At 47.6% G+C, this 10,598-nt stretch overlaps 1 pseudogene; it reads right to left on the minus strand.

The window, feature by feature from the left end:
• Positions 1–2,551: 2,551 nt before the first annotated feature.
• LOC101033810 (transcription factor 23 pseudogene) lies at positions 2,552–3,293 on the minus strand (annotated as a pseudogene).
• Between the last annotated feature and the right edge of the window lie 7,305 nt (positions 3,294–10,598).

A 10,598-nucleotide genomic window follows, 5' to 3' on the forward strand; every position in this document is an offset into this window, starting at 1 on the left:
CCTCCCACACCTGGCCTCTGCCCCTGCCTGGACCCGGCCGGCTGCCCACATCAGCTCTGCACGAGAGCCTCAGGGTCCCTCTGCAGAGGCTTGGTTCCAGGCAGATTTACGAGTTCAGCCTTGGCTGAGGCCTTCTCCCCGTGGCTCCCGGCCACATTCCAGCTGTTCTCCCACATCCTATGCAGCTCGGGGCTGGGACGTTCTGTGTCTCTTTTCCTACCTCTACCCCAATTGATTCAGTCACACCCGCAGCCCTATTTCAGCTCTGCCCTGGCCAGCCCTATGGAGGTACAGGGTCGTGCCGTGTTAGAACCCAGACCCCAACCATTTCCAGACTGCCCAGAGCTCGCTACATTCATGATGACAACAATGGCTTGTGTCTAAGGACAACCTTATTGGAACTCTAGTTGGCCATGCTAGTCCCCTTCCACTCTGAGGGGCTGAAATTTAACAGAAAGGTAATTGTTCCCTGTCTGGACTTTAGGTGCCAGGTTTGAAGCTACATCTGATCTGGAGTTATTTTCAGTGTGTGTAGATTCTACTATTAGTCCTGAAATTACTTCTTTTCTTTTCTTTCTTTCTTTCTTTCTTTTTTTTTTTTTTTTGAGACACAGTCTCACTCTGTTACCAGGCGCCAGGCTGGAATGCAGTGGCTTGATCTTGGCTCACTACAACCTCCGCCTCCTGTGTTCAAGAAATTCTCCTGCCTCAGCCTCCCAAGTAGCTGGGACTACAGGTGCATGCCATCATACCCAGCTAATTTTGGTATTTTAGTAGAGATGGGTTTTCACCATGTTGGCCAGGATGGTCTCAATCTCTTGACCTCATGATCCGCCTGCCTCGGCCTCCCAAAGTGTTGGGATTACAGGCATGAGCCACCACACCAGGCCTCAAATTATTTCTTCAGGGCCAGAGATAAGTTTCACTGAAGCTGTATCACATTTCTGGCACCCCAGGGCAGCATTTAGATAAAGTCCAAGCAAGGGCAATCTCCATGGGGAGGAGCTGGCCCTAGGGAGCTAATTCGTAGATAGTCTGTAGAAATAACTCCAGAGCATAATTGGAGGAGGGAAGCCTCGAGCACAAATTTTACAAGGAGCCAGTTGAGTTGAAGGCAGGCCTATTTTGTTTTCCCTTGAGGTCAGGTTCCTAACATAATGGAAAGAGAAGACTGTAATGATTACCCCTATGGAACACACACCTGTTCTTTTAAGAGCCTTCGAGGATGTAATTAAGTCTCAATATCCTTCATATGCAAGGCCATAAGTTGTTGCTTGGCTCAATTAAGGTAGAATTGCTTCAGGATAAGATCTCCAACTAGAAAGCTGGGACAATCTAAGTTTCTCTAGAAACTAGAATGTAAACCATTGAAGATTTATGGCTTAACCTGTAGATAAAATTCAAGTCAAGAAAAGAGTGGGACTGGGTGTGGTGGCTTACACCTGTAATCCCAGCGCTTTAGGAGACCGAGGTGGGAGGATCGTTTGCGGCCAGGGCTTCAAGGCCAGCCTGGGCAACCTATCAAGACCCCATCTCTATGGAAAAAAAAAAAAAAAAAAAAAAAAAAGAAAAAAGAAGAAAGAGGAGGCCGGGCGCGGTGGCTCAAGCCTGTAATCCCAGCACTTTGGGAGGCCGAGGCGGGTGGATCACGAGGTCGAGAGATCGAGACCGTCCTGGTCAACATGGTGAAACCCCGTCTCTACTAAAAATACAAAAAAATTAGCTGGGCATGGTGGCACGTGCCTGTAATCCCAGCTACTCAGGAGGCTGAGGCAGGAGAATTGCCTGAACCCAGGAGGCGGAGGTTGCGGTGAGCCGAGATCGCGCCATTGCACTCCAGCCTGGGTAACAAGAGCGAAACTCCGTCTCAAAAAAAAAAAAAAAAAAAAAGAAAGAAAGAAGAAAGGAGGAGGAGGGAGGAGAGAGGACAAAGACAAATAATTATTTGTCACCAAGAGCTGGTGAGAGTGCTGTGGTGGGGAGGGAGGAGGGAGGAAGGAGGAGGGAGGAGAAGAAGAAAAGAGTGGAAGAGTGCAGCAGGAGCTAAGAGAGAGAAAATGTAGTGGTGAGGGGCAGCTGCTGGAGAGGCCCATGCTACAGAGGCAGGAACCCTGAATTTCTCACTCCCTCTCTAACATTGGGTGAGCACCTCATGATGCAGTTAGAAAGCACATTCCCAGCCGGGTGCTGTGGCTCACGCCTGTAATCCCAGCACTTTGGGAGGCTGAGGCGGGTGGATCATGAGGTCAAGAGATCAAGACCATCCTGGCCAACAAAGCGAAACCCTGCCTCTAAAAAAAAAAAAAGAAAGTACCCTTCCTCCGTTTCCCCTCTGGCTGTGTGACCCAGCCCAGATCTGTTTACACTTGCAGCTACCAAAAGCCTATCCAGCCACCTGGCTTTCCCGTCAGCACCTGGGGCTGGTACAATCCCAGGCCCCTCCCTCTGCATCTGCCTTTTCGCTATCTGCAGAGGGTTTGCGGAAACCTTAGAGGAGGAAAGCTAGAATGCTTCCCCAACTCAACTTTGAGCCCAATTATACCTCTTTCTCTCCCACTTCCCAGTAGCTGTCACGGAAGAGCCATGGGGAAGTCCCCTCCTGGGGACCAAGGAGGAAGTTCTCCATCCTGTGTCCTCTCGGTACTGTCACAGAAGTGCCACTGCTTCTCTTGATCTGCATGCTGCAACTTGGGAGCTGAGGGTCATGGCTGAGAATCAGAGTGAAGACAGGTGGGGCTGGCAGAAAATCCAGGTCCCTAAGCATGAGTGAGTCACAGTTTGGGAGAAAAGGGTGAGTGTGATAATTATTTGTCACCAAGAGCTGGTGAGAGTGCTGTGGTGGGAAGGAGAGCACCTGCCTCTCCAGAGACTTGGGACCCCACCTCTGCGTCTCTTGTTCTTCGGGTGGGGGTGCTGGCTGCGGTGGAGTCAAGATCAGAGTACCCCAGGCCTCCAGCATAGAGACGAGGTCGCATCGGCCACTTCTTGAGAGGGTGCAAGTAGCGGAGTCCACGCAGGAAGGGTGGCCAGGCGGGGCCAGGCAACTCGTGGCCGAGCGTGCGGGTGAGGTGGGCTATGTAGCTGGCGGCGAGCACCAGCACGTCCAACTTGGAGAGCTTGGTGTCGGGTGGCACAGCAGGCAGAGCAGCCTGCAAGGCCAAGAAGGCCTGGCGCAGCGTCCTGACCCGGCTCCGCTCCCGCGCAGCATTCTCAGGACTGGCCTCACTCTGCACAGAGGGCTCCAGTGAGTGCGTCTGGCCTGGACTCCCATCTTCCCTGACTTCTGAGATCATTCCAGTGCATGGTCTCCCACCAGAATAGGAGGGTGCCAGGCAGCAGGCACCAGAGGGCCTCAGCCTGCCTTTGCCATCCTCAGCCCTACCCCGTTTTACAGCTGAGGAAGTTGGGGGAAGGCCTGGACTGGGGTCAGATGGCTGCAGATGGCAGAGCTTGGCTCAGAAGCCAGAGCCTGTGTTCTCTCTACTCTGCACATTTTTTTTTACTTTGAGATGGAGTTTTGCTCTTGTTGCCCAGGTTGGAGTGCAATGGTGTGATCATGGCTCCACACAACCTCCGTCTCCCAAGTTCAAGCAATTTTCCTGCCTCAGCCCTTTTAGTAGCTGGGATTACAGACACACACTACCACATCTGGCTAATTTTGTATTTTTAGTAGAGATGGGTTTTCTCTACTTTGGTCAGGCTGGTCTTGAACTCCCAACCTCAGGTGATCTACCTGCCTTGGTCTCCCAAGGTGCTGGGATTACAGGCGTCAGCCACTGTCCCCAGCACAACTGCACATATTAAAACATTTAATTTTGACATTAGCACTATGAAGTTGGCACTGATATTATTCCCAGTTTATAGATGAGGCACAGAGATGTTAAGAAACTTGTCCAAGGTCCCACAGCTAGCAAGTGGCAGAGGCCAGCTTTGAACCTTGGGCAGTCTAGGTTCCAAGTTAATGCTCTTTATCAAGAAATATGCCCGATAGGCGAGCATGATGGCTCATGCCTATAATCCCAGCACTTTGGGAGGCTGAGGCTGGTGGATCACATGGTCATGAGTTCGAGACCAGCCTGGCCAACATGGTGAAACCCTGTCTCTGCTAAAAATACAAAAAAATTAGCTGGGCATGGTGACACAGCTACTCTGGAGGCTGAGGCAGGAGAATCACTTGAACCCAGAAGGCGAGGGTTGTAGTGAGCAGACATCATGCCACTGCACTCCAGCCTGAGTGACAGAGCAAGACGCTGTCTCAAAAAAAAAAAAAAAAAGAAAAAGAAAAAGGGAAAAAGAAATATGCCCAATAAATGACTGAAGGTGTAGTGTAGCCTGTAGAATGCTGTTATAGACTCAAGGGGTAGACTTGGCCACTAAACTAACTATGTGACGTTAGGCTTGAGTTTCTTCATCTGAAAAACAGATGCTCTCCCTGACCCTGCTAGGTTTATAATTCTGTAATTTAACATGTATGTATTTCTTTGTCTTTTCTTTTTCTTTTTTTCTTTTTTTTTTTTTTTGAGACGGTCTCCCTCTGATTGCCCGGGCTGGACTGCAGTACCACAATTTCAGCTCACGGCAACCTCTGCCTCTCAGGGTCCAGCAGTCCTCCTGCCTCAGCCTCCTGGGTAGCTGGGATTATGAATGTGTGTTACCACATCCAGCTAATTTTTGTATTTTTGGTAGAGATGGGTTTTTGCCCTGTTGCCTAGGCTGGTATTGAATTCCTGAACTCAAGTAATCTGCCCAACTTGGCCTCCCAAAGTGCTAGGATTACAGGCATGAGCCACCTCACCCAGCCATGTCTGCATTTAGTAATGAAAGTCTGGAGACAATCACTGCAGTTTCAGAAACAAATGAGTAAAAAAGATCAGTTTTGGGAATTTGAAAAGAGGCAGGAAGGATACACAGGTTTGGAATTTCATTCAGGAGCCTGGGGATTGGAATCCAGAGTGTTAGGGAGACTTCCAGCAGATGAAGCCACTTGGCAAGAGAACAGCATTTTGATTCCAGCAGAAGAGAGAGCAGGTGTGGTTTATGGAGATGTGAACAGAGGGCCCAACAGGATTCACCCAGAGCAGAAAGTGCACATGGAGAGGAAGGAGGAGAGAAAGCAGAGTTTGGTAGACAACAGTGACATTGTGTTTGCAAATTGGGACCTGATATTGGGGAAAGAGTAGTCACAATTCCATTATTCTTAAAATTCAAGGTTTTATTTATTTATTTATTTATTTTATTTTATTTTTGAGACAAGTATCACTTTGTCATCCAGGCTGGAGTGCAGTAGTGCTAACCCTAACCCTACCCCAAGTTCAAGTAATTCTCCTGCCTCAGCCTCCTGAGTAGCTGGGATTACAGGTGCGCGCCACCATACCCAGCTAATTTTTGTATTTTTAGTAGAGATGGGGTTTCGCCATGTTGGCCAGGTTGGTCTCGAACTCCTGACCTCAAATGATCTACTCGTCTCTGCCTCCCAAAGTATTGGGATTACAGGCATGAGCCATCGCGCCCAGCCTAAAATGCAAGTTTTATGGTCAAGGCGGCATATAAAGAGAGTCTTTAAGGGCTTTGTGGTGGAAAGACATGGTTTGTATCCCTCCTCCACTGCTTTTTAGCTTGGGATCCTGAGAAAGTGCCTTAATATTCTCCTTGGTGAAATAGGGATTATACAGACACCAAATAGGGACTCGGTAAATGCTATTTTCAATTCCAGCGAGCCAGAATGGCTTCTAGCCAACCCCACCCCAAACCCAAGAAAATCAAAACCCAACTAACTCCTAGCAGTGAGGAAAATCTTTGATCTTGAAGAGGAATGAAGATGTCATGTTTACCCCTGTTGTTCCTTTCAAGTTGCTTGAGATTTCTGAGAGCTTAGCCCTCATCTCAGAGAAGCAGGGATGGGAATACAGTGATCGGCAGCAAAGCAAGCAACCCAAAATTAAAAGAAATGAACTTGCTCCCAACAGTAAGTACAGAAGGGTTCCACTAACAAATCTGAACAGGGGTTTCCCCTCCTCAGTCCTGCTTCCTCACCACCTCCCCAGGTAGAGTCAGCTGGGCAGATGCTGGCCAATGGCTGACCCACTTCAGGGGGCTGTTCAGAGAAGGAACTTTGCTTATGCAGCTTCTCAGGGCCCCCCAAATGGAAAAGGCAGCAGCCTTGATGTCACTCCAGGGGAAGACTGGGGAGACAAGACTGTCACATACATAGGGCAGGTGGGAGAGGGTGGAAAAAGCCGACCTACATTAGCTTCCTATGGTTGCTACAACAAATTACCATAGACAGTGGCTTGAAACAACACAAATTTATTATCTCACAGCTCTGGAGGTCAGAGAGCTAAAATGGGTTAGCAGGGCACCATTCCTTCTAGAGGCTCTAGATCAGGCGTCCCCAAACTACGGCCCACGGGCTGCATGCGGCCCCCTGAGGCCATTTATCCGGCCCCCCACCGCACTTCAGGAAGGGGCGCCTCTTTCATTGATGGTCAGTGAGAGGAGCACAGTATGTGGCGGCCCTCCAACAGTCTGAGGGACAGTGAACTGGCCCCCGGTGTAAAAAGTTTGGGGACGCCTGCTTTAGAGGATAATTTGTTTCTTTGCCTTTTCCAGCTATTAGAGGCTGCCTGTGTTCCTTGGGTTTTTTTGTTTTTTTGTTTTTGAGACAGAGTCTCACTCTATCACCAGACTGGAGTGCAGTGGCACAATCTTGGCTCACTGCAACCTCTGCCTCCCAGGTTCAAGTGATTCTCCTATCTCAGCCTCCTGAGTAGCTGGGATTACAGGCGCCCACCATCATGACCAGCTAATTTTTTGTAGTTTTAGTAGAGATGGGGTTTCACCATATTGGCCAGGCTGGTCTTGAACTCCTGACCTCGTGATTCGCCCACCTTGGCCTCCCAAAGTGCTGGGATTATAGGCGTGAGCCACCGCACCTGGCCCATTTCATCTTGTTTTAAACCATTCCCACCTCTGCTTCCTCTTCATGTCTCTGCCTCTAACTCTTCTGTTTCCCTCTTGCAAGAACCTTTGTGATTCCTTTGGGCCCACCTGGGTAATCCAAGATGTCCCCCAATCTCAAGATCCTTGATTAAATCACATCAGTGAACTCCCTTTTGCCATGTTAAGTTAACGTGTTCACAGGTTCTGGGGATTCGGACACAGTCATCTTCAGGGTACCATTATTCAGGCCACCACACTACCTAAGTTTTGGTATCCAAAAATTTGGCTCATCTCCCTAGCAACTTTGTGACCTCAAACAAGTCACTTCTCTCTAAACTTGTTGGCTATATCATTAGCAATATGTCACTTGATTTCATTACTTTGAGGGTTTATGGAGACTTCTGTATAATATGTGTACCACTGAGTCTTGCGTGGTGTGAGTGCTGGTTCCTCATCCCTTCTCTACCACGTGAGTTGACATTGTGCAGTTGAAGGTTGGGAGAAGGCACTGGGACTCTTGCCAGTGGTTGCAGGCTGAATTCCTGAGAGAATTGACTTTGCGATGGAGATACGCATGCAGGAAGTTTATTAAGGAGTGGTCTTAAGGCGGACCCCTGTACAGGAGTGTGAAAGAAGCAGGACTAGGCAGAGGGAGAAGTTGGGCTGCCATGAAAATGTAACAAAGGCCCATGGGAAACTCAGAGTTGACTCCAGTTAGGGCAAGGGACCAGGCTTTTCTATCCCTCCATGAACTAGTCATTACATGAGTTGCCCAGGAGGGCCGCGACATTGGCCAAGGTGGCTCTCTCCCACAGAGACAATCCTGGGTCGGGGGGAGTCATCAGTGACCCACACTTCCAGCACCTGCGGGAATGCGTGCCCTAGTCACGCAGCAAAGATCTGCAGAGTGTCCCATGGCATCCACTACAGCCGCTAACCCTCTTGGCTTATTAAGGGAAGACCAGAGAGAAAAGAGAAGCTAAGTGTCCTAGCAAGGTGTACACCTCAGAGGCTCCGAGCTTTTGTTCCCAAGCAGGTGAGCCTGACTCCAAATCCCTTCTTCCCATTCTGTGATTTGGGGCATGCCCTTTAACATCTTTTTGTCTCATCTTCCTCAACTCTAAATTAGAGGATTTACCTCTTAGAATTATTGTAAGGATGAAATAGACAGTCCATGTCTCTGCAACAATGGATGACGGGTCCCATACATATCAGGTTTTGTGGTTAATAGTATTCTCACAGCCCCTTGCCTGCTTGTCCTTTTTGGCTCAATCTAGATGTTTAACATATGAGCTGGAAAGAATAAAGAAGACTCCTACAAGAACACTCATCATGATTTAAGACGTGTATCAGTAAAGACAGGGATTGGGGGTTGGAAGGTGGGAAGAGGCGGTATTAAGAGCACACGGCTTGGAGCCAGGCTGCCTGGGTGAGATTCCCAGATGTGCCACTAACTAGCTGGATGACCTCTCAGGTCACTGCAAGAACTAAATGAGAGAAAGCAAGTAAATCTCATGACACTGCCTGACACATACTAGGTGCCATATGTGTTGAAATAGTTTTATTAAACTACAATATAATTCACAAAGGCAACATTGAGGGAAGATTCAAGCCTCGAAGATTCTTCAAGAAGTTTAAAACACTCCAAGGCCGAGCACAGTGGCTCACACCCGTAATCCTAGCTCTTTGGGAGGCTAAGGCAGGCGGATTGCCTGAGCTCAGGAGTTTGAGACCAGCCTGGGCAACATGGTGAAACCCCATCTCTGCTAAAATACAAAAAATTAGCCAGGAGTGATGGCTACTCAGGAAGCTGGGGCAGAAGAATTGCTTGAACCCAGGAGGCAGAGGTTACAGATCGTGCCACTGCACTCCAGCCTGGGACAGAACAAGACTCCGTCTCCAAAACAAGAAAGAAAGAAAGAGAGAAAAAGAAAGGGAAGATAGAAAGAAAGAGAGAGAAAGAAAGAAAGGAAAGAAAGAAAGAGAGAAAAAAAGGGAGGGTGGGGGAAGAAAGAAAGAAAGAAAGAAAGACTCCAGACATACAAAATGGATTAACCGTCTGTTTCATCTGTTACCAGGTTAATCCTTTACCAACACCAATTCTTTGGATTATGTATTTAATCATTTACAATTGCAACAAAATGGTCAAAGAGGATCATGTTTTCTGTAGTTTCAGGCGAGATTAAGTGGAGAAAAGAAGTTCAGGAAAAATGATTGCAGGGACCAGTAAATGACCTGTGTTCCTTGAGAATCCTGCCCGTCCCCAACTCCAATAAAGGTAAAATAAGAGTGTGGTAAGGTAGGCTGAAGTCTCCATGCATTATATGATCTTTTCACAATTGTTTTTTTTCCTACATGAAAAATTAAAACTTGTAGGCCAGGCCCAGTGGCTCACGCCCGTAATCCCATTACTTTGGGAGGCCGAGGCAGGCAAATCGCCTGAGGTCAGGAGTTTGAGACCAGCCTGGGCAACATGGTGAAACTCCATCTCTACTAAAAATACAAAACTTAGCTGGGTGTGGTTGTGGGTACCTGCAGTGCCAGCTACTCAGGAGGCTGAGGTGGGAGAACTGATTTAATCCGGGAGGCAGAGGTTGAAGTGAGCTGAGTTTGCACCACTGCACTCTAGCCTGGGTGACAGAGCAAACCTCCACCTCAAAAATTAAAAAATAAAGAAAATTAAAACTTGAGGAACTTCAAACATCCTTACATATCTGCCATTTGCTCCGTATTTGCTGTCTCCAATTTTTTTTTTTTTTTTTTCTCAGTCCATCCCAGCCTGGCACACCCATGCTGACAGGGCTGCAGAAGATATGAATGATCAGAATTGAGCTGGGCTTACACTACGGGAATTGAGAGACACAGAGAACACACTGAAGAGAACCTTCTCCTCACAGATGGCCCAGGCTCCAAGCTAAGAGTGCTTCCCCAACCTCTCTCCTCATCTTGCTCCTCATTCTGTAACGAGTGAAAAAAATACCAAATGTTGATTCTGATTTTGCTTTTCAAATGTGCTTGGTTTTCAAGCCCAGCTTCTTTGTAATATTGCTCCGCTGGGCCCAGGCTGGCTTTGCAGACGTCCTGCTGCATAGAGTGAAAAAATAAACAAGTCACGGGAATCCCGAGTCACATAGCAAGTCAGTTATTTTGGACTCATTTAAACTTTATTCAAGATTAACTTCTCATTAGTTTTATTTTGTTAAGCGTTGCTATAAAGTTTCTTCTGCAACTATGGTGTCAGATTTTTTTTTTTTTTTTTAGCAAGTAAAACAAATGCACAAGGATTTTGATAAGTGGGGCAACTATGCTGTTTCTATCTTTTATAAATCTGAATAACTCCTGGTTGTCACATGGTTTTGGCATTAAGGGAGATATTTAGCAGACAGGATCACGCCCCTGACTTTTATCTTTGTGGACGTAAACTCAGTGAAAGTCAGTTCACAGAGATGTTCTTATTAGGCTGGAGTGGACTGTTCATTTCCTGCACTGACTTTTCATATCAGAAGAAATAGTTGACTTCAAATCTTGTGGTTTTTATTTCCTAGAAAAAGTCAAGAACAGGCTAATAGAGAGTCATGGGACTTGAGGAAAAGCACCTAAACAAGCAATTTCTGACATCTAAGCCTTTCTCACTATCTGCAATGCCACCATGTTACGGT

Source organism: Saimiri boliviensis, chromosome 3 (assembly GCF_048565385.1).
Source record: "Saimiri boliviensis isolate mSaiBol1 chromosome 3, mSaiBol1.pri, whole genome shotgun sequence".
Taxonomy (NCBI): Eukaryota; Metazoa; Chordata; class Mammalia; order Primates; family Cebidae; genus Saimiri; species Saimiri boliviensis.